We start from the raw sequence: 26,256 nt of genomic DNA on the forward strand, positions 1-26,256 counted from the left end.
ATGGCAGAGGAATGAGATTTTTCTGTTGGGGTTTCCACAGAAGTTTATTGTTCATTATTATTACCACATTTCAATGAAGTTGATTCACATATTTAAAACACTAAATATTTAAAAGGTACTAGCACTTTAAATGACTGACGCTTTACTAGCAAACTTATGAGCATCTATGTCACTGAAATTCTTTCCTCTTACTTTAAAAAAAATAATACTCATTACTGAACTGACCTTGGATCTGCTTACCCAATGCCCAGCAAAGCCAATCTACTGACTTGGGTTATGGTGAAGGAAAGTACTGTGTTAATTTGTAAGGTGCCAAGCAGAATGCACAGCTTGTGCGCCGAAGATCTGAACTCCCCGATGACTTTCAGGGTAGGGCCTTTAAAGGCAGCATTTGGGGTGAGGGCTGCAGAGGGCATGACTTTCTTCTGATTGGTTGCTGTTGAGATAACAGGGTGCAGTTTTGGGGAACTTTAAGCAGCATCGTGCTTCTGACTCCACCCAGTCTGGAGTCTACATTCTTGTGGTCAGCACGTAGTCACCATCTTCCTCCTGGCTGAGGGTCTTAGTTCCTGCAAAATAAGTCAAAGATGTGTATCAGATTGTTATAGATCCCTTGAGGAGGAACTCGGACTCTGTTTTGTCACTGAGCTATTGTTTCTTGACTTTGCATTTCCTTTGTTTTTGCATTCCCTCACTTCCCTAATTATTAACTGCTTGAGCCTGCTCTTTGGAACTCAGGGAAGGTCTGGGAGACTAAAGCGTTTTTCTGTAAACAAGAAAGAAGGGACACAGAGGAGCTTTGGTACTCAGGAGGGCTCCTCAGGGTCCTGCTTGGTTTCAGCCCCTCCTTTTCTTTGATATTCCTCCATTGTGGGGGTAGCATGGGTGGGGCAAAAAAGAGAATAACATTTTGGATAGAGAGGTTAGTTGTGAATTCAACAGGGGAACTCAGTTTAATGGGGACTCAATTCCACACTGATGACCTAGTAGAAGCAATTTCCCTTCTTGGTAAAGCCTATGGGATGTTGCCTTCTCTGGGTGAAAGAATTAGAGAAAATTTCCTCCTGCAAGCAGCATAGCTCCATGGGCAATGGGCTTTCCACCCAAAGGCTTCTGCAGGCAATGAAAAATCAGGCTGCGTTGCAATCACTGAGCTTGGGGCCTATCTTGGGAGCTGTGTGGGGCCTCTGTAATTCAATCCCTCCCTCCTTGGGTGACTTTGATCTGGGCACATTGCTTTTGTCATCAATCTGCTTCCTATCATCCACTAGTGGACACCAATTATAAACGCATGGCTCCACGTATCTGCTTGTGCATCTGCCAACCTTGTGTAGTGTTGACTTTGTTGGGAACTTGGTTTCAGCATCTCAAAGGACATTATCTGTGGTGACTGTAGCCTGAAAACAAGTAATAAAAAACAAAAAAACAAGATCTCTCAGTCATGTCTGACTCTTTGCGGACTCTTTACTGTATAGTCTATGGAATTCTCCAGGCCAGAATACGGGAGTGGGTAGCCTTTCCCTTCTACAGGGGAATCTTCCCAACCCAGGGATCAAACCCAGGTCTCCCACATTGCAGGCAGATTCTTTACCAGCTGAGCCCCAAGGGAAGCCCAAGAATACTGGAGTGGGTAGCCTGTCCCTTCTCCAGTGGATCTTCCCGACCCAGGAATTGAACCGGGGTCTCTTGCGTTGCAGGCGGATTCTTTACCAAGGGAGCCATCAGGGAAGCCCGACACGGAACAAGCAACTGTCTAATTCATGAAGTTTTCAGTTTCCTTAAACACTTCCGATAACAACAGGCAAGTGCGTTTCAGTTCCAGGGTGGGACTCGCAAGACACTGTCCTACCTTTTGGGAACTTCTTTTAGGAGATATTACATAATAATTATATTGATGCTGCTGCTACTGCTAATAATGATAAAAGTAGGTTCTTACTCAGTTCTTGCTCTGGGCTATCAATTTTATAAAACTCTCATGACACCCTAGGTTTCTCATTGTACAGAGATGGAAGCTCAGATAAGGGAAATGGTAAATAAGGAGCAGCCGGTATTATCCCAGGTTGGAAGAAGTCTCTGTGAGCTACTGACTCCTCCCTTCCATTCCAGGCTGTCTTCAGCTTGGAATCCAGCAGGCTGGGATTGCTTGGAGGTGCTCATTTGTTCTTGATGGTGGTGGTTTAGTCACTAAGTTGTGTCACACTCTTGGATTCGCTAGGTTCATCTGTCCATAGGATTCTCCAGGCAAGATTACTGGAGTGGGTTGCCATTTCCTTCTCCAGGGAATCTTCCGGACCCAGTGGTCAAACCCACATCTTCTGCAACAGCAAGCACATTCTTTACTGCTGAGTCACCAGGGAAGCTGAATTTCTTCTTTCTGAATGTTATCAACCCAATCACTAGTTGTAATCACTTTGAAAACAAGGACAGAACCTTCTACTTCTTTGCCTCCCAAAATACCTATTGTGGTCTCTTATAGACTTATGGGTGGTTGAACAACTGCTTGCTAAATGGGCAATCCTGGGTTTGGTACAGTCAGAAGGAAACAGAGGAAGTTCCCATAGGTAGAAATCTGCCTTTTAAAATGTCTGAGTCTATCCAGTGGAATATTTGCCGTTTTTTCCCCCATAGCAACTGTGAACACATTTCTTGTTCATAGCCACAACTTCTATTTTTAAGCACTTCCCAAGGTCCTCATGGTTGCTGAGGATCGTTCCACACTTCTGCTTTTTAAAAAATATTTTAATTTTATTTTTATTGAAGTATAGTTGATTTATTGATACAATGTTGTATTAGTTCCAGGTGTACAGCACAGTGATTCATTTATACATACAATGTGTGTGAATATATATGTGTGTGTGTATGTATTTCAGATTCTTTACCTTATAGATTATTACACTATATTGATTATAGTTCTCTGTGCTATACAGTAGGTCCTTGTTGGTTACCTACTTTATATATAGTAGCATGTATGTGTTAATCCCAACCTCATACTTTATTCTTTCTCCTCCCCCACCTTTGTCCTTGGTAACCATAAGTTTGTTTTAAAAATATGGGATGCTTCATGAATTTGTATGTCATCCTTGGGCAGGGGCCATGCTGATCTTCTCTGTTCAGTTCAGTTTAGTTCAGTCACTCAGTCGTGTCCACCTCTTTGTGACTCCATGGACTGCATCACACTGTGGATGGACAGGCCTCCCTGTCCATCACCAATTCCTAGTGTTTACTCAAACTCATGTTGTAGCCATGCGTTCCAGGAAACAAACTCACTCAGAAGGACAATGCAGATAGTGGAGTGCAGTTTATTACACTGGCGGGCCCAAGACAGAGTCTCCTCTTAGCCAAGGACCCCGACCAGTTTGTGTGAAAACCTTATATACCCTAAGTGTGCTTGCTCAAACACACCTCCCCAGATTCCTTGAAACTAGTCTGGACAATGTAAAAGAGAGATATGATCAAAGTTAACCCATGATTCATGTGTCAGAAGACCAGATAAACAGCGGATATTTATCAATAGGCCTGTGGTCATATCCCGATAGACGTAATGGAATTTAGCACTTTGTTCTGTTACAGAGATAATTAGCATGTTCTTTTAGGCAACGGAGAGTCCAAGTCCAAGTCCTGAGGCTCTTTTATCAGGGGGTCTGCTTTCCCACGGGTGTGCCCTTTCTATAGACACCGGGCACAAAGTTCAGAGTCCGCTGGGAGGGTGACCATGCGTGCAGCCTAATGTTCGCAGCCTGGCCTCAGACGGAGTCCAGCTCTGTCTGTTTCTTCCTTCATTCCCCCCTCTTGATGCTCTTAACTTGTATTATGAGCATCATTCATAGGGATATATTGCACCCTGGCTCTCTGACTGCCAATTTGGGAGAATGACATCGACCTTTGGGGTACAAAGTTCATTATACATTGTAAAATTCAGGGTCCACAAAGCAGAACTATCAAGACAGCTATAACGATGGTAAATATAGTTTTCCACCAATCGCCCTTCACCCAAGATAGGACCGAAGTCCAGAAAGGAATGTTTTCATTTGACATTGCTTTTACCTGTTTTTTTTTTTTTCATGTCATCTAAAGCAGCTGATACATTGCCAGATAAGTCAGGAATGCATACACAACATTCAACCTTAATTATAGCACAGGTCCCTTCTTGAGCAGCTGTGAGCATGTCCAAAGCCATTCTATTTTGAATCGCCGCTTTCCTCATTTGGATTTGCTCTTCATTTAAGGCTTGGATGGCTTTTGTTCTATCTAGGGGGGGGCCTGTTTTGTGAAATTAGTCAAAGCCTGTACTTTAATCATAATATCTGTTGTCCCTATAGAGGGTACGAATAAGGCAGCAAAATACTCATACCATTGAAACACAGATCATGTCCACCTAGCATGTAAATAAAGTAGATTTACCGGGGCTTGTTGTAGATTAGGCTTTTGTTTCATTGGCATTTATATCAAATGTAACCCTATGACCCGGGTCTATTGACTGCAGGTCTGGCTTACACCCAGAGAGCAGGGAGAGATTATGATTGTGTCCCAGAAAAGAGCAGAGTGGTTTAAAATCTCCTTGGCAGAGCAGTGACCGCCACCAGGGAAGTCCATCCATCACAGACAGAGGCACAGCCCCACATACCCAACAGTTGGAGGTATTGTGGAAGTTGGCGTAGGAATGTGCACGTTGATGAGACCAAAGCAGCAGGAGTTGATTATGCGGCTTCATCCTCAAGGGGCTGGTCCAGGATCTTCTTTTCCTTCTTCTTAAGGATGATCTTAGTCTCTTGAGGGTCAGCAGGGTCCCTCTGTGCAGTCCACTCAACATTTTCTGGGTCTGCATGGTATGCTCTCTTCACCCTCGTATGATGGATCCAAGGGGCAATACCTGCAACTTTAACTGCAGTAGAGGTAGTTAGAATGAGAGTATAAGGACCCTTCCACTGAGGGGCTAGCGAATCAAGCTTCCAATCTTTGACCCATACTTGGTCACCAAGCGTAAACTCATGAATCTGTTCCCCAAGGGGGAATGGCACCCTTTCTTGTACAAACTTAGTTACCCGATTTATTACCTTACCCAGTTCCACCTGCTGCGAAATCCTATCTCCCCTTACTTAAGACAAATTTATTGACACCTGTTTTATTATGGGAGGGGGCCTCCTGTACACAATTTTGTATGGAGAATAGCCTTGGGACTGTGGGGTCATCCTGAGTCTGAGCAGAGCTGTCGGAAGCAAGTCCACCCAGGAGCAAGTCAGTCTCTGATCCACTTGGAGAGTCTCTTTAAGTGTCTAGTTGGTTCATTCCACCATCTCAGAACTCTGGGCCTATATGCAGTGTGCAATTTCCATTTGATGTTTAAAGTTTTGCTTACTTGTTGTACTAAATCAGCTACAAAAGCCAGACCATTGTCTGATCCAATGCTGGTAGGAAATCCAAATCTGGGAACTATTTCCCTAAGCAGGCACCAGGCTTCTTCTGATGCTCTTTCAGTCCAGGTAGGAAAAGCTTCTACCCATCCCGAGAACATACATACCATGACCAGCAGGTAACGGTAGTGTCGGTGAGGTTTCATTTCAGTGAAGTCCACTCCCAGGTGTTCAAGGGGCAGCGTGCCTTTCAGCTGAATACCCGGAGGTTTTTGTCTGAATACCGGCGAGGCAGCATTAACCTATGAGCACGCAGCATGGCCTAGGTGGGTCGCTTGGTGTGTCTGGCTCACCAGAGTGTGTGTCAGGTCCTCCAGTACCAATAATTTGCCACTTGGCAATTCGCACCATCCCTTTTCAGTCTTGATGGCCCCTTCTGCTTTGGCTAACCTGACAGCCGCTGTCCTTGTTTTATCAAGCTAGTGCCATCAGTATATAGGACCCAATTAGGATCTGGAACCTTGAGCCCTTCTTTAAAACAAACCCCAGATACCTTACCTCCTCTTTGTAGATCTGTGGCTTCTTCTTCAACATCCAGTAACCTGCTTCCATCAACAGCTGGAGCAGTGCTTTTGTCCCTTCCCAACATTTTTCCTTGGTCTCGGCAGCCAGCAGCAGGTCATCCCTTTATTGTAGGAGCCAACATCCATACTCTTCCGGATGGAATGAGTCCAGGTCAGAAGCCAAGGCTTTCCCAAAGATGGCTGGGGAGTTCTTAAACCCTTTCGGGGGAGGCCAGGTGAGCTGTTGTTTGGTGCCCCCGACTGAATCTTCCCATTCAAGGCAAAGATGGGCTGTGATGCTGGGGCGAGGCGTATGCTGAAGAAGGCATCCTTGAGATCTAGGCAAGTGTAAACTTTAGTCCTCGGCGGGAGAAGGCTAAGTAAGGTGTAGGGGTTTGGAACAGTGGGGTGTAAAGTCACAGTAGCCTGGTTGACTAGCCTGAGATCTTGTACAGGCTTATAGTCCTGTCCTCCTTCCTTTTTGATTGACAGGATCGGTGTATTCCAAGCCAACTGGCACTCTGCTAGAATGCCCACTTGTTTCAATCTATTGATGTGGGGCAGTGTGCCAGCCCAGGCCTCTGTCGGTAGTGGGTACTGGTGCTTTCTATCCGGGACGGTGCCTGGTTTGAGCTCTATTATCACTGGGGCTTGGTGTTCAGCCAGCCTGGGGGGAGGAGGGTGCTCTTCTGCCCAGACCTCAGGGAATAATTGAGTTAGCTCCCTCGTGCTCTTCTGGCCCACCCGGTTCTGCCTTCGGAGGCTCATGCAACCTCCACTCATCTTGGGGCGGGGGGGGGTTGTATTGAGAGAGAGAGTAAATAAGGCATAGTGCTCATCCAGAAGATGAGCCTCTCCTCAGGGGAGAAAGTCACTTGTGCTCCTAGTTTGAAGAGCACGTCTCCTCCCAACGGGGGTGCTGGGCACGCAGGAACGTAGAGGGACTCATGACTCACTTGCTGCCCCGCATCTGGCACTGTCAGGACAGGCAGACGCTGCAGTCACCTCCTCTCCTGTTACCACAGTCACAGCGGCAGTCTTTTTGGACAGTGGTGCCGCAGGTTTTGTTACTACTGACAGTTCTGCTCCTGTATCCAGCATGAAATCAATGTTTTGGTCCCCCACTTTTAAGGTTATCATGGGCTCTCGGGGACATGATATCTCTGAGCCCTGGCAGTTCAGTTCAGTTCAGTCGTTCCTGTCCGACTCTTTGCAACCCCATGAATCGCAGCACGCCAGGCCTCCCTGTCCATCACAAAGTCCCGGAGTTTACCCAAACCCATTGTCCATCGAGTCGGTGATGCCATCCAGCCATCTCATCCTCTGTTGTCTCCTTCTCCTCCCGCCCCCGATCCTTCCCAGCATCAGGGTCTTTTCCAATGAGTCAACTCTTCGCATCAGGTGGCCAAAGTATTGGAGTTTCAGCTTCAGCATCAGTCCTTCCAATGAACACCCAGGACTGATCTTCTTTAGGATGGACTGGTTGGATCGTCTTTCAGTCCAAGGGACTCTCAAGAGTCTTCTCCAACACCACAGTTTATTTATTTATTTATTTTTATTTTTTATTTTATTCAATTTATTTAAAATAAAACGAAACAAAAAATAGTTCACCCATTAACCATCTCTTAATCTTAACAGACATTTAAAGAGATAGTTTCTATCCTCTTTTTTTTTTTTCATTTATTTTTATTAGTTGGAGGCTAATTACTTTACAATATTGTAGTGGGTTTTGTCATACATTGACATGAATCAGCCATGGATTTACATGTATTCCCCATCCCGATCCCCCTCCCACCTCCCTCTCTACCTGATTCCTCTGGGTCTTCCCAGTGTACCAGGCCTGAGCATTTGTCTCGTGCATTCAGCCTGGGCTGGTGATCTGTTTCACTCTAGATAATATACATGTTTCGATGCTGTTCTCTTGAAACATCCCACCCTCGCCTTCTCCCACAGAGTCCAAATGTCTGTTCTGTACATCTGTGTCTCTTTTTCTGTTTTGCATATAGGGTTATCATTACCATCTTTCTAAATTCCATATATATGCGTTAGTATACTGTATTGGTCTTTATCTTTCTGGCTTACTTCACTCTTTATAATGGGCTCCAGTTTCATCCATCTCATTAGAACTGATTCAAATGAATTCTTTTTTTAATGGCTGAGTAATATTCCATGGTGTATATGTACCACAGCTTCCTCATCCATTCTTCTGCTGATGGTCATCTAGGTTGCTTCCATGTTCTGGTTATTATAAATAGTGCTGCAATGAACACCACAGTTTAAAAGGATCAGTTCTTTGGCGCTCAGCTTTTCTCACTGTCCAACTCTCACATCCATACGTGACCGCTGGAACAACCATAACCTTGACTAGACAGACCTTTGTTGGCAAAGTAATATCTCTGCTTTTTAATATGCTATCTAGCTTGGTCATAACTTTCCTTCCAAGGAGTAAGCATCTTTTAATTTCATGGCTGCAATCACCATCTGCAGTGATTTTGGAGCCCCCCAAAATAAAGTCAGCCACTCTTTCCACTGTTTCCCCATCTATTTCCCATGAAGTGATAGGACCAGATGCCATGATCTTAGTTTTCTGAATGTTGAGCTTTAAGCCAACTTTTTCACTCTCCTCTTTCACTTTCATCAAGAGGCTTTTTAGCTCCTCTTCACTTTCTGTCATAAGGGTGGTGTCATCTGCATATCTGAGGTTATTGATATTTCTCCCGGCAATCTTGATTCCAGCTTGTGCTTCTTCCAGCCCAGCGTTTCTCATGATGTACTCTGCATATAAGTTAAATAAGCAGGGTGACAATATACAGCCTTGATGTACTCCTTTTCCTATTTGGAACCAGTCTGTTGCTCCATGTCCAGTTCTGACTGTTGCTTCCTGACCTGCATATAGGTTTCTCAAGAGGCAGGTCAGGTGGTCTGGTATTCCCATCTCTTCAAGAATTTTCCACAATTTATTGTGATCCAAATAGTCACAGGCTTTGGCATAATCGATAAAGCAGAAATAGATGTTTTTCTGGAACTCCCTTGCTTTTTCGATGATCCAGCAGATGTTGGCAATTTGATCTCTGGTTCCTCTGCCTTTTCTAAATCCAGCTTGAACATCTGGAAGTCCACGGTTCACGTATTGCTGAAACCTGGCTTGGAGAATTTTGAGCACTACTTTACTAGCGTGTGAGATGAGTGCAATTGTGTGGTAGTTCGAATGTTCTTTGGCATTGCCTTTCTTTGGGATTGGAATGAAAACTGACCTTTTCCAGTCCTGTGGCCACTGCTGAGTTTTCCAAATTTGCTGGCACATTGAGTACAGCACGTTCACAGCATCATCTTTCAGGATTTGAAATAGCTCAACTGGAATTCCCTCACCTCCACTAGCTTTGTTCGTAGTAATGCTTCCTAAGGCTCACCTGACTTCACATTCCAGGATATCTGGCTCTAGGTGAGTGATCACACCATTGTGATTATCTTGGTTGTGAAGATCTTTTTTGTACAGTTCTTCTGTGTATTCTTGCCATCTCTTCTTAATATCCTCTGCTTCTGTTAGGTCCATACCATTTCTGTCCTTTATCGAGCCCATCTTTGCATGAAATGTTCCCTTGGTATCTCTAATTTCCTTGAAGAGATCTCTAGTCTTTCCCATTCTGTTGTTTTCCTCTATTTCTTTGCATTGATCGCTGAGGAAGGCTTTTTTTATTTCTCTTGCTATTCTTTGGAACTCTGCATTCAAATGGGAATATCTTTCCTTTTCTCCTTTGCTTTTCACTTCTCTTCTTTTCACAACTATTTGTAAGGCCTCCTCAGACAGCCATTTTGCTTTTTAGTATTTCTTTTCCATGGGGATGGTCTTAAACCCTGTCTCTGTAGAATGTCACGAACCTCCGTCCATAGTTCATCGGGCACTCTGTCTATTCAATGTAGTCCCTTAAACCTATTTCTCACTTCCACTGTATAATCATAAGGGATTTGATTTAGGTCATACCTGAATGGTCTAGTGGTTTTCCCTACTATCTTCAATTTAAGTCTGAATTTGGCAATAAGGAGTTCATGATCTGAGCCACAGTCAGCTCCCGTCTTGTTTTTGCTGACTGTATAGAGCTTCTCCATCTTTGGCTGCAAAGAATATAATCAATCTGATTTCGGTGTTGACCATCTGGTGATATCCATGTGTAGAGTCTTGTCTTGTGTTGTTGGAAGAGGGTATTTGCTATGACCAGTGGGTTCTCTTGGCAAAACTGTATTAGCCTTTGCCCTGCTTCATTCTGTACTCCAAGGCTAAATTTGCCTGTTACTCCAGGTGTTTCCTGACTACCTACTTTTGCTTTCCAGTCCCCTATAATGAAAAGGACATCTTTTTGGGGTGTTAGTTCTAAAAGGTCTTGTAGGTCTTCATAGAACTGTTCAACTTCAGCTTCTTCAGCATTACTGGTCGGGGCATTGGCTTGGATTACCGTGATATTGAATGGTTTGCCTCGGAAACGAACAGAGATCATTCTGTCATTTTTGAGATTGCATCCAAGTACTGCATTTCAGACTCTTTTGTTGACTACGATGGCTACTCCATTTCTTCTAAGGGATTCCTGCCCACAGTAGTAGATATAATGGTCACCTGAGTTAAATTCACCCATCCCAGTCCATCTTAGTTCACCGATTCCTAGAATGTTGATGTTCACTCTTGCCATCTCCTGTTTGACCACTTCCAATTTGCCTTGATTCATGGACCTAACATTCCAGGTTCCTATGCGATATTGCTCTTTACAGCATCAAACCTTGCTTCTATCACCAGTCCCGTCCACAACTGGGTATTGTTTTTGCTTTGGCTCCATCCCTTCATTCTTTCTGGAGTTATTCCTCCACTCTTCTCCAGTAGCATATTGGGCACTGACCGACCTGGGGAGATCATCTTTCAGAGTCCTATCTTTTTGCCTTTTCATACTGTTCATGGGGTTTTCCAGGCAAGAATACTGAAATGGGTTGCCATTCCCTTCTCTGCCATGCTCCTGCATCCAAAGTAAGGAGCAGCAGCTGCGTTTTGCTGGAGCAGCCGTGAAGAGATACCCCACGTCCAAGGTAAGAGAAACCCAAGTAAGATGGTAGGTGTTGTGAGAGGGCATCAGAGGGCAGACACGCTGAAACCATAACCACAGAAAACTAGCCCATCTGATCACACGGACCGCAGCCTTGTCCAACTCAATGGAACTGAGCCATGCCCTGTGGGGCCACCCAAGAAGGGCGGGTCGTGGTCAAGGTCTGACAGAATGTGGTCCACTGGAGAAGGCCCCCGCAGCCCTGTTCAATTTCCGAGTCAGCAAGCCCCACAACCGCGGGAGCTCCCTCTTCCTCCCTGCCTTAGGGCATTCATTCTTCCAGTGGCCAAACCTTGGCACCGGGCACACTGCTTTGGCCGTAACGGGCCCGGGGCCTCTGTTGGGACCGGCTGAAGGACTGTCCTGTCCCTGGGGCAGAGGAGGTTTTCTGAAGGGCTCGAGATAGACTTTCCCAGAGCAGCAGCTAGCATTGCAAATCTCTCATCTGTTCTGTTTTGTTCCCTCCCGCTCTCTGGCAGAGCGCAGTCTCTGCTTAATTCCAGCGTCTCCCTCCCCTTCCTGTCAGTACGCACTGGGAGAGGCGGGTATAGCTTGGGCGGTTCAGCTGGAGCCGGATCCCGCAAGCGTTGGCCAGAGGCTTCTGTCACTGGGATTGGAGCCGATGAGGTGGAGAGCTGGCGGAGGAGCGGCGGCTGCTGCAGGAACTTCCCCTGGCCATGGATCGGGCACGTAGGCGGCCTCCGGTCCTGGTGGAGCCCTGGGGGGCGGGCACGTCATCACCCAGTATGGGGGAGGGGTAGGTCATCCTCGTCCAAATCCTGCCAGATCCCAGAGGGAGAAGGGGGATCGCTGTGTCTTCACCTGCCAGTCAGCAAGGCCAAACCAGAACACCACGTGGCCCAAGACTGTTTCTCCTTTAAAGTTCGTTCTGCCTTGGTGGGCTTGATCAGGTGCAGATGAAAACATAGATGGGTTAAATATCCCATGTCCCAGGCCATCTCCGGAAAAGCCAATTCATACTCACTTATGTATCCCCCTCCTTCTAGCCTGACAATCCTGAGGGGGTCAAGAATTTCACAGCAGATGGGACACCTCCTGGGGGAGGGCAGAATATGAGCATACAGGGACCAGTTTCCTACCCTAAAAGTCCCCTGGCGATCGCTGGTAATAATTTTCCCTGAGACGGCGTGGACACACCTCCTAAATGACCTTCGTGAATTCCCTTCCTGAACCCTAGCATGCTCGTCGACCTGTGCACCAAGCAATCGCTGCTGCCTGCCTATTCCAGGCTTCTGTGGGTCCATGCCCCTTCTAGTCTCTCCCAGAGGGGGTGATCAGGCCCCCTCTTCCACCGTGCCAGGTGGGTTCCTCCTCACCTGAGCGCTCAGTTTCCCTGCTGCCGTCCACTACCTGCTAACGAGAAAGGTCCGGGCCTTGAGAAGCAGAATCCTTCCAGAAGGGCGAGGTGCCTACCCCCTCTAGAAGATTCAAGTCACAAGGCCTTGGAGTAGTCCCAAATGGGACTTGTCTCCTCAAAGTGAGGAGTTTCCCCGCCAATGCACCAAATGTAGCCATGCGTTCCAGGAAACAAACTCACTCAGAAGGACAATGCAGGTAGTGGAGTGCAGTTTATTACACTGGCGGGCCCAAGGCAGAGTCTCCTCTTAGCCAAGGACCCCGACCAGTTTGTGTGAAAACCTTATATACCCTAAGTGTACTTGCTCAAACACACCTCCCCAAATTCCTTGAAACTAGTCTGGACAATGTAAAAGAGAGATACGAACAAAGTTAACCCATGATTCATGTGTCAGAAGACTAGATAAACAGCGGATATTTATCAATAGACCTGTGGTCATATCCCGATAGACGTAATGGAATTTACCACTTTGTTCTGTTACAGAGATAATTAGCATGTTCTTTTAGGCAACGGAGAGTCCAAGTCCAAGTCCTGAGGTTCTTTTTCTGGGGGGGTCTGCTTTCCCACGGGTGTGCCCTTTCTATAGACACCGGGCACAAAGTTCAGAGTCCGCTGGGAGGGTGACCATGCGTGCAGCCTAATGTTCGCAGCCTGACCTCAGACGGAGTCCAGCTCTGTCTGTTTCCTTCTTCAATGTCCATTGAGTCGGCGATGCCATCCAACCAACTCATCCTCTGCCATCGCCTTCTCCTCCTGCCTTCAATCTTTCCCAGCATTATGGTCTTTTCAAATGAGTCAGATCTTCTCTGTATTGTTCCAATTTTCGTATATATCCTGCCAAAGCAGGCACCACGCTTCTGCTTTAACTACACTCCAAACTTCCTCAGGCTGCACCTGGCATGTTCACAGGTCTTTGCTTCTGTTTTTCCCTTTTGTGTTCCTTGGTCCTCCTTCCTCTTCTTCTTCTTCTTCTTCTTTTTATGTAGCCAAGGAAGAGGCGCAGGTAGTAAGCTCCTTGCTCAGTGTTTCCTGGCTTTCACATGATGCTGAAAACTCTGCTCCTTGAAAGTCGTCATAAAACGTGGGTCCTGAGAATGTTTGGCGTTCATTTTTCAGCAGTTTTATATTTTTGATTAAGACTGGTAGGAGATCCCAGTTTACCTGAATAAAATGATCTCCTCTTGGCACCATAATAAAGTTAAAAAACAATAAAAAAGAAACTATTCAAACAGGAATAATTTGAAAGTTGAATCCTTAGGACACATTTCACATTTTTATTTTGCCCCAGAATAGTAGCTCATAAAGAGGGTCATCTTTGGTTTGGTTTGGTTTGGAGGTTATTTTGAGAGTGTACTTGACTTCCCAGAGTTCCTCATGTTTATTTAAGGTCTCATTCTGAGCAGGGGTTTGTGCTAAGCTTTTTTCAAATTTTAATGTATCTTTGAAGACTCTGAGCCTGACCTGAAAATCTTTGCTTTAATTTAAGGTGTCAAATTAGAACTGTCACAAAACAAGAGAGCTGGAGTTGATAACAATTGATAAGAAACTCTGTTTTATTACTCTTTTTGTATTTATTTGTTAGTTGATTTTAGGCTAATCTTGCCATTATTAATGTGGAAAATGTAAGATGTAAAGCTGACATTCTCCCAAGAAATTCCTGTGTGACTTGTTAAGCCTGATTAAAAATATTACATGTTGGCACCACTGAAAGTTGGCCTCTACTTTTCCAGCCCACGGTGTTTGGGAGAAGCCGTGAGGGATAAAGAGAAGCTATTTAGAATTCTGGCGTTGTCTGTACAGTCCTGTGATCCTCCTGGGGCAGCAGCTCTGTGGAAACATAAAGTCATGGTGTTTGTGGGAGGGAAAAATATGGAAGCATGAATGGAATGGTGAGCAAGGTGGAGTGTCAAGGATGTGGGTTGTATGAATGGTTAGTTACTTGTTTCTCTTGATTGGGCTTTTGGAAAACTTGAGAAGTTCAGAGTTGTTTTTGCAGCCTGAGAACTGGCTTCATGTTTGGATCTGGAAAGTCACTGTACATTCGTAAAGAACATTTGAAAGGTGATTGAGAAAGATTCTTGGTAGCCACTAGCTGCCACATTCCTGTTTGTCTTCTTCAAAACCAGGAACTTCGACAATCTCCTAAACAGAATTGCAAAGTAAAATATCCATGATCTCTATTCTAGAACATTCCAGAATTGGGTCTTAGAATATTACATGTTAAGTAAGTTAAATAGAATAGTGGGTGAAAAAGATTGATGTAACTTTTCTAGATGGGTGACTTTACATTAAGATATACTCAGTGTTTATGAAATATTTATTTTTCCATTCATTCAGTGCCAGCAAGATTTTTACTGAACCCCAGCCCTGAGTTCACCTGGAGCCACAACAGACAGCTCTTGTGCACACTGGCAGCCTCCCACCTTAAGTGTTCATGTCTCTTTGCTTCAAGAGAAGCAAAGCAAGGAGGACATGCAGCCAAAAGTGTTTGTACAGTGCATGTGCAAGACTGCCAGAAATGAATGCCTGGAAATGAATGTGCTGGAAATGTGCTGACCTGTAGGCTGGTCCTTAACCAATGAAGGATGAGGGTCAGTGGATAAATACTCCAGCTTTGTCATCCCTCAATGGGATAGTTCTGAAGGCTACTTCTCAGGGGGTCCTCAGGAAGACTGAACTCTAGCTACTCTCAGTAGTCATCAGTCATCAAACACATGTCCTTTTTAAAAAAATTTATTTATTTTAATTGGAGGCTTATTACTTTACAATATTGTAGTGGGTTTTGCCATACATTGACATGAATCAGCCATGGGTGTACGTGTGTTCCCCATCCTGAACCTCCCTCCCACCTCCCTCCCCATCCCATCCCTCAGGGTCATCCCAGTGCACCAGCCCTGAGCATCCTGTCTCATGCATCAAATCTGGACTGGCGATCTATCTCACATATGATAATATACGTGTTTCAATGCTATTTCTCTCAAATGATCCCATCCTCGCCTTCTCCCAAAGAGTCTAAAAGTCTGTTCTTTACATCTGTGTCTCTTTTGCTGTCTCGTATATAGAATCATCATTACCATCTTTCTAAATTTCATATATATGCATTAATATACTGTATTGGTGTTTTTCTTTCTGACTTACTTCACTCTGTATAATAGGCTCCAGTTTCATCTACCTCATTAGAACTGATTCAAATGCATTCTTTTTAATAGCTGAGTAATATTCCATTGTGTATATGTACCACAACTTTCTTGTCCATTCATCTGCCTATGGACATCTAGGTTGCTTCCATGTTCTGGCTATTGTAAACAGTGCTGTGATGAACATTGGGGTATGGGTGTCTCTTTCAATTCGGTTTCCTTGGTGTGTATGCCCAGGAGTGGGATTGCTGGGTCATATGGCAGTTCTATTTCCAGTTTTTTAAGGAATCACCACACTGTTCTCCATAGTGGCTGTACTAGTTTGCATTCCCACCAACAGTGTAAGACGGTTCCTTTTTCTCCGCACCCTCTCCATCACTTGTTGTTTGTAGACTTTTTGATAACAGCCGTTCTGACCAGCATGAGATGGTACCTCATTGTGGTTTTGATTTGCATTTCTCTGATAATGAGTGATGTTGAGCATCTTTTCATGTGTTTTTTAGTAATCTGTATGTCTTCTTTGGAGAAATGTCTGTTTAGTTCTTTGGCCCATTTTTTGATTGGGTCATTTATTTTTCTGGTATTGAGCTGCAGGAGCTGCTTGTATACTTTTGAGATTAATTCTTTGTCAGTTGCTTCATTTGCTATTATTTTCTTCCATTCCGAAGGCTGTCTTTTCACCTTGTTTATAGTTTTCTTCATTGTGCAAAAGCTTTTAAGTTTAATTAGGTCCCATTTGTTTATTTTTGCTTTTATTTCCATTTCTCTGGGAGATGGATCATAGAAGATCCTGCTGTGATTTATGTCAGAGAGTGTTTTGCCTATGTTCTCCTCTAGGAGTTTTATAGTTTCTGGTCTTACGTTTAGATCTTTAATCCAAAAGGGAACCCTCTTACACTGTTGGTGGGAATGCAAACTAGTACAGCCACTATGGAGAACAGTGTGGAGATTCCTTAAAAAACTGGAAATTGAACTGCCATATGACCCAGCAATCCCACTCCTGGGCACACACACCGAGGAAACCAGATCTGAAAGAGACACGTGTACCCCACTGTTCATCACAGCACTGTTTATAATAGCCAGGGCATGGAAGCAACCTAGATGCCCATCAGCAGACAAATGGAGAAGAAAGCTGTGGTACATATACAAATTGGAATATTACTCAGCCACTAAAAAGAATACATTTGAATCAGTTATAATGAGATGGATAAAACTGGAGCCCATTATACAGGGTGAAGTAAGCCAGAAAGATAAACACCAATACAGTATAGTAAAGCATATATATGGAATTTAGAAAGATGGTAATGATAACCCTATATACAAGACAGAAAAAGAGACACAGATGTATGGAACAGACTTTTGGACTCTATGGGAGAAGGTGAGGGTGGGATGATCTGATAGAACAGCATTGAAACATGTATGTTATCATGTGTGAAACAGATTGCCAGTCCAGGTCGGATGCATGAGACAAGTGCTTGGGGCTGGTGCACTGGGATGACCCAGAGGGATGGGATGGGGAGGGAGGTGGGAGGGGGGTTCAGGATGGGGAGCACATGTAAATCCATTGCTGATTCATGTCAATGTATGGCAAAAACCACTACAACATTATAAAGTAATTAACCTCCAACTAATAAAAATAATTGGGAAAAAAGAAAGGTTTATTTACTGCCAAACGACCAAGATTAAACAGAAAATCTTGGAAGCTCCCGAAGTAAAAAGATAGGTTGCCTGAAAAGGAGCAACAATAAGAGAATTCTTCTCACCAGCCATTATATATGCTTGAGACAATGACTGAATATCTTAAGAATGATAAAGGAAGGGACTTCTCTGGTGGTCCAGTGGTTAAGAATCTGTCTTCCAATGCAGGGGACACAGTGTTCAATCCTTGGTGGAGGAACTAAGATCCCACACACTGAGGGACAACTAAATCCATGTGCCATAACTACTAAGCCCTCATGAAGCTAGAGAAGCCCATACACCACTACCAAGATCCCATGTGCCACAATTAAGACCTGATGCAGCCAAATAAATAATTAATTTTTTTTAAAGATGAAGGAAAATAATTGTCAGTCTACAATTCTATATCTGGCTTAGTTATACTTTAGGAATTTAGAGGAAACAAAAGCATTTTTCAAACATATAAAGACAAGGAGATAACTTTCCTGAGACCTCACTGGAAAAGACTACCAAAGGATACACTCCCCAAAAATGGATATGAGTAGGTTACACAAAGCCAAGATGGAAGGAAGGAAGGAGGGTAGGAAGGGAGAGAGAGGGGCAGGGAGGAAAAGAAGGGAGTTATAAGTTGTTGGGAAATATCATTTAAAACAAAATCTTCTTCCAATCCAGAAAATCTCTCCACAGAGATAGGAAAGAAAGAAAAAAAAAATTTTTTTAAATTATCAAGTAACCAGTAAACAAGAGTATAATACTCATCACAGGAAAATTGCTAGAGGTCACAAAGACAAAAGAAAATCTCACTTTTTTGTTTACCTAAGTAGATACAACCCATTATATTCATTTTTCAAGATGAAATTGTTAAGCTTGCTTTGCCTCATGATTAGAAAGGGGGTTTGCCATTTGGAGCCAGAGGACGACTGAAGTTAGGTGCATATTCTCCCGGGTTATTAGCAGCTGTGTTCCAGAGGCATTTTTATCTTCGAAGGCCTTTTTGTGACTCCAAAATCATATCTGGAAATGATTAGCTCCTCCTCTTGCTCAAAAAGCAATTCACGCTTAAATGTTCAAATTTGTATGTTCAACTCAGACGTTCAAAATGTTTTAGATTAGTAGTCAGGAGATTATCTTCTTTGTCCTGACTGTGCCATTAGTGAGCTGTGAGAACTCGAGCAAGTCATTTCATCTCTCTGGCCTGCATGCAAAATGAGGGTGTGAGGCTGAATAATCCCCGGTCCCTCAGCTCTCAGTATGTATGCCTCTGTTCAGGATACAGTTCAAATCAGCTATGTGTGATGGACTCTTATTCCTGTTCCTGAAGAGCTTTAGAGTAGTTCCATCCTGGAGAACAGAGCTCCTTTCAGTCCAAATGCAAATAACACACATGAGAGTGAGACTCAATGAGCAGCTGCCATCTATTCAGCCCGTGGGTAGTGGCAAAGCATTGAGAAGGCAAAATCATAGACTCTGGCTTGATTCCAGCATAAGACTTTGATGTTTACATAGGGAAAAAAAAATCATTAGTGCACCAAACCCTAAAAGTTAGTGTCTTAAAACAACAATCACTTTATTTGCCCGCAATTCTGCGAGTCTACTTTTGGCCTAGATTCAGCTAGAAGTTTCATCTGCCGGTCTTGGCTGAAGTCACTCACACAGCTACAGTCATCTGAGAGCTCACCTGAGCTGGACTGGTCTAAGACAGCATAAGTCTAATATCTGAAAGTTGGTATTGTTGGCCAGGGGGTCTGCATGTCCCCAGCAGGTTGAGCAGAGCTTCTTCATTAAAAAAAAAAAACAAAAAAAAAAACCTATTTATTTGGCTGAGACGGGTGTTAGTTGGGGCACACAGGACCTCCGATCTTTGCTGAGGCATGTAGGATCTTTAATTGCAGCCCAGGAACTTAGTTGTGGCATGTGGGAGCTAGAGTCCCGACCAGGGACTGAACTCAAGACCCCTGCATTGGGAGCTCAGAGTCTTAGCCACTGGACCACCAAGTCCCTAGAGGATTTCCCTGGGGGTGCAGTGGTTAGGAATTTGCCTGCCAATGCAGGGAATGGGGATTTGATCCCTGGTCCAGGAATATTCCACATGCCACGGTACAACTAAGCCCATGCACCACAACGAATGAACCCACACTGTAGAGTCCATGAGCCATAACCACCGAACCTGAGAGCTGTAACTACCACGGTCCACTTGTGCCTAGAGCCTGTGCTCCACAACAGAAGCCACTACAAGGAGAAGCCCACACACTGCAGCAAAGAGTAGCCCTTCTCACCACAACTAGAGAAAGCCCTCACGCAGCAACCAAGTCCCAATGCTGCCAAAAATAAAGAAAGGGGGAAAAAAGGAAGTCCCTAGAGCTTCCTCATTTGACAGCAATATTCCTAGAGGGTGAGAGCTCCTGGTCAGGACCTCTTGAGGTATAGTCTTGATTTTTGAATGTCGCACATTAGTCCCCTGCCTTCTATGCCTCAAGCAAGACTCAAAGCCAACCGGATTCAAGGGGGAAGAGATGTAGACTCCACCAAAATGGACAGAAGAGGAAGAGGCACATTGCAAGGGGGAGTGAGGGAGGGATTGAGAGGTATTCTGCAAATCCTTTGTAAATAAGTAACCTCATTGATCACAGGCAGCATCTCTAGCCTAGCACAATGCAGGCATTCACTAAACACCGGACTAAAGGATGTATGTCTTTAGCTGCAAAAACTTATGGGTCCTTGCCTCTCCTAGGAGACAGTAACAGTGATATAGATTAAAGATCTTTCCACTGAAGAATCAGTGGAGCCACCACTGAGTACAAATTCTGGTGCACATCATTAGAGGAGTGGGTTTTCTTTTCCTTTGGTTTGCAGTGGAATTGTCATTTCCCTTTGCTCCGTGGATACAAACCATACTGACATGGAACATTGATACCATAATAACACCTTAATAATGATAGTTATGTTTCTCTAAGAGAGATACCACAGGTGAGATTTGATTACCATAGATTCACTTATGGCAAATAACAATAAAAGTGAAGAAGAACTAAAGAGCCTCTTGATGAAAGTGAAAGAGGAGAGTGAAAAAGTTGGCTTAAAGCTCAACATTCAGAAAACTAAGATCATGGCATCTGGTCCTATCACTTCATGGGAAATAGATGGGGAAACAGTGGAAAGAGTGGCTTACTTTATTTGGGGGGGGGTCCAAAATCACTGCAGATGGTGATTGCAGCCATGAAATTAAAAGATGCTTACTCCTTGGAAGGAAAGTTATGACCAACCTAGACAGCATATTAAAAAGCAGAGACATTAATTTGTCAACAAAGGTCCATCTAGTCAAGACTATGGTTTTTCCAGTGGTCATGTATGGATGTGAGAGTTGGACTATAAAGAAAGCTAAGAGCCAAAGAATTGATGCTTTTGAACTGTGGTGTTGGAGAAGACTCTTGAGAGTCCCTTGGACTTCAAGGAGATCCAACCAGTCCACCCTAAAGGAGATCCGTCCTGGGTGTTCATTGGAAGGACTGATGCTGAAGCTAAAACTCCAATACTTTGGCCACCTCATGCGAAGAGTTGACTCATTGGAAAAGACCCTGATGCTGGGAGGGATTGGGGGCAGGATGAGAAGGGGACGACAGAGGATGAGATGGCTGGATGGCATCACCGACTCGATGGACATGTGTTTGAGTAAACTCAGGGAGTTGGTGATGGGCAGGGATGCCTGGCGTGCTGCGATTCATGGGGTTGGAAAGAATCAGACATGAGTGAGTGACTGAACTGAACTGAACTGACTGAGTTTCTTCCAAGGACTGTGTGGTTTTAAAAACTGCATACTTTATTTATTTTTTTTTTTTAGGTGTCAAAAATTCTTTTTTTTTTTTTCTTCCATTTATTTTTATTTGTTGGAGGCTAATTACTTTACAACATTGCAGTGGTTTTTGTCATACATTGAAATGAATTAGCCATGGATTTACATGTATTCCCCATCCCGGTCCCCCCTCCCACCTCCCTCTCCACCCCATCCCTCTGGGTCTTCCCAGTGCACCAGGCCTGAGCACTTGTCTCATGCATCCAACCTGGGCTGGTGATCTGTTTCACCCTAGATATACATATTTCGATGCTGTTCTCTTGAAACATCCCGCCCTCGCCTTCTCCCACAGAGTCCACAAGTCTGTTCTATACATCTGAGTCTCTTTTTCTTTTTTTGCATATAAGGTTATCGTTACCATCTTTCTAAATTCCATATATATGTGTTAGTATACTGTAATGGTCTTTATCTTTCTGGCTTACTTCGCTCTGTATAATGGGTTCCAGTTTCACCCATCTCATTAGAACTGATTCAAATGAATTCTTTTTGATGGCTGAGTAATATTCCATGGTGTATATGTACCACAGCTTCCTCATCCATTCGTCTGCTGATGGGCATCTAGGTTGCTTCCATGACCTGGCTATTATAAACAGTGCTGCGATGAACATTGGGGTGCACGTGTCTCTTTCGGATCTGGTTTCCTCAGTGTGTATGCCTAGAAGTGGTATTGCTGGGTCATATGGCAGATCTATTTCCAGCTTTTTAAGGAATCTCCACACTGTTTTCCATAGTGGCTGTACTAATTTGCATTCCCACCAACAGTGTAAGAGGGTTCCCTTTTCTCCACACCCTCTCCAGCATTTATTGCTTGTAGACTTTTGGCTAGCAGCCATCCTGACTGGTGTATAATGGTACCTCATTGTGGTTTTGATTTGCATTTCTCTGATAATGAGTGATGTTGAGCATCTTTTCATGTGTTTTTTTGCCATCCGTATGTCTTCCTTGGAGAAATGTCTGTTTAGTTCTTTGGCCCATTTTTTGATTGGGTCATTTATTTTTCTGGAGTTGAGCTGGAGGAGTTGCTTGTATATTTTTGAGATTAATCCTTTGTCTGTTGCTTCATTTGCTATTATTTTCTCCCAATCTGAGGGCTGTCTTTTCACCTTACTTATAGTATCCTTTGTTGTGCAAAAGCTTTTAAGTTTCATTAGGTCCCATTGTTTATTTTTGCTTTTATTTCTAAAATTCTGTGAGGTGGGTCATAGAGGATCTTGCTGTGATTTATGTCGGAGAGTGTTTTGCCTATGTTCTCCTCTAGGAGTTTTATAGTTTCTGGTCTTACATTTAGATCTTTAATCCATTTTGAGTTTATTTTTGTGTATGGTGTTAGAAAGTGTTCTAGTTTCATTCTTTTACAGGTGGTTGACCAGTTTTCCCAGCACCACTTGTTAAAGAGGTTGTCTTTTTTCCATTGTATATCCTTGCCTCCTTTGTCGAAGATAAGGTGACCATAGGTTCGTGGATTTATCTCTGGGCTTTCTATTCTGTTCCATTGATCTATATTTCTGTCTTTGTGCCAGTACCATACTGTCTTGATGACTGTGGCTTTGTAGTATAGTCTGAAGTCAGGCAGGTTGATTCCTCCAGTTCCATTCTTCTTTCTCAAGGTTACTTTGGCTATTCGGGGTTTTTTGTATTTCCATACAAACTGTGAAATTATTTGTTCTAGTTCTGTGAAAAATACCGTTGGTAGTTTGATAGGGATTGCATTGAATCTATAGATTGCTTTGGGTAGAATAGCCATTTTGACAATATTGATTCTTCCAATCCATGAACACGGTATATTTCTCCATCTGTTTGTGTCCTCTTTGATTTCTTTCATCAGTGTTTTATAGTTTTCTATGTATAGGTCTTTTGTTTCTTTAGGTAGATATACTCCTAAGTATTTTATTCTTTTTGTTGCAATGGTGAATGGTATCGATTCCTTAATTTCTCTTTCTGTTTTCTCATTGTTAGTGTATAGGAATGCAAGAGATTTCTGTGTGTTAATTTTATATCCTGCAACTTTACTGTATTCATTGATTAGCTCTAGTAATTTTCTGGTGGAGTCTTTAGGGTTTTCTATGTAGAGGATCATGTCATCTGCAAACAGCGAGAGTTTCACTTCTTCTTTTCCTATCTGGATTCCTTTTACTTCTTCTTCTGCCCTGATTGCTGTGGCCAACACTTCCAAAACTATGTTGAATAGGAGTGGTGAGAGTGGGCACCCTTGTCTTGTTCCTGATTTCAGGGGAAATGCTTTCAATTTTTCACCATTGAGGGTGATGCTTGCTGTGGGTTTGTCGTATATAGCTTTTATTATGTTGAGGTATGTTCCTTCTATTCCTGCTTTCTGGAGAGTTTTAATCATAAATGGATGTTGAATTTTGTCAAAGGCTTTTTCTGTGTCTATTGAGATAATCATATGGTTTTTATCTTTCAATTTGTTAATGTGGTGTATTACATTGATTGATTTGCAGATATTAAAGAATCCTTGCATTCCTGGTATAAAGCCCACTTGGTCATGGTGTATGATTTTTTTAATATGTTGTTGGATTCTGTTTGCTAGAATTTTGTTAAGGATTTTTGCATCTATGTTCATCAGTGATATTGGCCTGTAGTTCTCTTTTTTGGTGGCATCTTTGTCTGGTTTTGGAATTAGGGTGATGGTGGCCTCATAGAATGAAAAACTGCATACTTTAATAATTATGTGTTCCCTCTTCATTTCTGGCATATGAAGATGTCCTTTTCTGTTGAGCTCAGCTGTGACTTTAACATGAAACAATAATATATATACATAATGTAATATTATATATTTTTAATTGGGCTACAGTTGTTTTACAATGTTGTGTTAATTTCTGCTGTGCAACAAAATGAGTCAGTTCTATGTATATATACATCCCCTCCTTGTTGGACCTCCTTCTCCCCACCTATCCCACCATCAAGGTCACCACAGAGCTCCAAGCTGAGCTCCCTGCGCGATGCAGCAGGTTACCACTAGCTGTTTCACACATGGCAGTGTGCATACATCAGTCTCCCCCCTCCTCCCCCCATACTCCCATCCAATCTCTATGTCTGTGTTTCTATTCTTCGCCTGCAAATAGGTTCATGTGTGCCATTTTTCTAGATTCCACATATCGTTAATATATCATATTTGTTTTTCTCTTTCCGACATACTTCTCTTTGTATAACAGACTCTAGGTCCATCCTTGTCTCTACAAATGACCCAATATCATTCCTTTCTTTTTTTATTTTCTAATTTATTTTAAATTGAAGGATAATTGCTTTACAATACTGGTTTCATTTCTGCCATACATCAACATGAATTGGGCTTCCCTGGTAGCTCAGTGAATAAAGAATCCGCCTGCAATGCAGGAGACCCCAGTTCAATTCCTGGGTAGGGAAGATCCGCTGGAGAAGGGATAGGCTACCCACTCCAGTATTCTGCCCTGGAGAATTTCATGGATTGTATAATCCACAGGGTTGCATAGAGTTGGACACGACCGAGTGACTTTAACTTTCACTTCAACATGAATTAGCCGTAAGTGTACATATGTCTCCTCCTTCTTCAACCTCCCCCCCACCTCCCACTCTTTCCCACCCCTTTAGGTTGTTACAGAGACCCAATTTGGGTTCCCTGAGCCACACAGCAAATTTCCATTGACTGTTTTACACACGGTGGTGTATATGCTTCCATGCCTCTTTCTCCATTCGTCTTACCCTCTCCTTCCTCCCCCACCCATGTTCGTAAGTCGTTCCTATGTTTGCTTCTCCACTGCTGCTCTGCTCTCCACTCATCAGTACCATCTTTCTAGATTCCACATATATGCACTAATATATGATATTTGTTTTCCTCTTTTTGATTTCCTTCACTCTGTATAATAGGCTCTAAGTTCATCCACCTCATTAGAACTGACTCAAATGTTTTCCTTTTTATGGCTGAGTAGTATATTCCATTATGTGTGTGTGTGTGTGAATATATATATATATATATATATATATGTATATATATATGTATAGCTTCTTTATCCAGTCATCTGCTGATGGACATTTAGGTTGCTTCCATGTCCTGGATATTGTAATATATGTTTTATTTCCTTTGTATTTTGAATGACTCTGGAGATTCCTGCATCTAATCAATTGACATCTTGAAGTGAGTGTCTCGGGACCATAATTTACTTTGTTCATATTCCCTGAAATGCTGTTCTTGTCCCTTCCAATCCACTCCATCCCCCAGTTATTTCCTCTTCCCCTTTTGATTTCAGTTCAAACATTGCCAAGCTCCATAAGATCAGGAACATAAAACAATCTGTTCTAGTTTATCACAGTCCTACCTGCCTCCACTTATAATTCCTAGGAAAAGAATTATTACAAAAGTCAAAGGCTAAAATAAATAAAGAAAACTCAGTGTCAGTAAATCCAAGTCCACATGTGGAATTACAGTTAAATCTTTGATGACTATGGAAGATGTTGCAACATTATGTGTTTTTGTATGTATGTTGTGACATGTCAGTGTTAATGACATCGAATTATCAACATATTTTATAAGTAGGTTTAATTGTAGTGCTTGAGAAAATCACACATGATTCAAATCTAACAGTCTTCAGCTCCCCCCCTGAAATTGCACACTGGCTAACTTACTGTTGCATGCATGCTAAGTTGCTTCAGTTGTGTCCAGCTCTTTGTAACCCCATGGACTGTAGCCCACCAGGCTCCTCTGTCTGTGGAATTCTCTAGGCAAGAATACTGGAGTGTTGCCATGCCTTCCTCCAGGGGATCTTCCCTTCCCAGGGATTAAACCTGCGTCTACTATGTCTCCTGCATTGGCAGGCAGCTTATTTACCACTAGCGCTACCTGGGAAGCCCCACCTATTGCTGGTTGCAGCTAAAGTCCCTCTAGGAAATGTAAGAGCAAGGTGAAGACTGTCTTTTCACATTGCTTATACTTTCCTTGTTGTGCAAAAGCTTTTAAGTTTAATTAGGTCCCATTTGTTTATTTTTGCTTTTATTTCCAATATTCTTGGAGGTGGGTCATAAAGGATCTTGCTGTGATTTATGTCGGAGAGTGTTTTGCCTATGTTCTCCTCTAGGAGTTTTATAGTTTCTGGTCTTACGTTTAGATCTTTAATCCAAAAGGGAACCCTCTTACACTGTTGGTGGGAATGCAAACTAGTACAGCCACTATGGAGAACAGTGTGGAGATTCCTTAAAAAACTGGAAATTGAACTGCCATATGA

At 43.2% G+C, this 26,256-nt stretch overlaps 1 pseudogene; it reads right to left on the minus strand.

The window, feature by feature from the left end:
* Positions 1 to 3,043: 3,043 nt before the first annotated feature.
* Positions 3,044 to 3,144, minus strand: LOC139029746 (U6 spliceosomal RNA; annotated as a pseudogene).
* Positions 3,145 to 26,256: the final 23,112 nt, after the last annotated feature.

This window comes from Odocoileus virginianus, chromosome 19 (assembly GCF_023699985.2).
Source record: "Odocoileus virginianus isolate 20LAN1187 ecotype Illinois chromosome 19, Ovbor_1.2, whole genome shotgun sequence".
Lineage (NCBI taxonomy): Eukaryota > Metazoa > Chordata > Mammalia > Artiodactyla > Cervidae > Odocoileus > Odocoileus virginianus.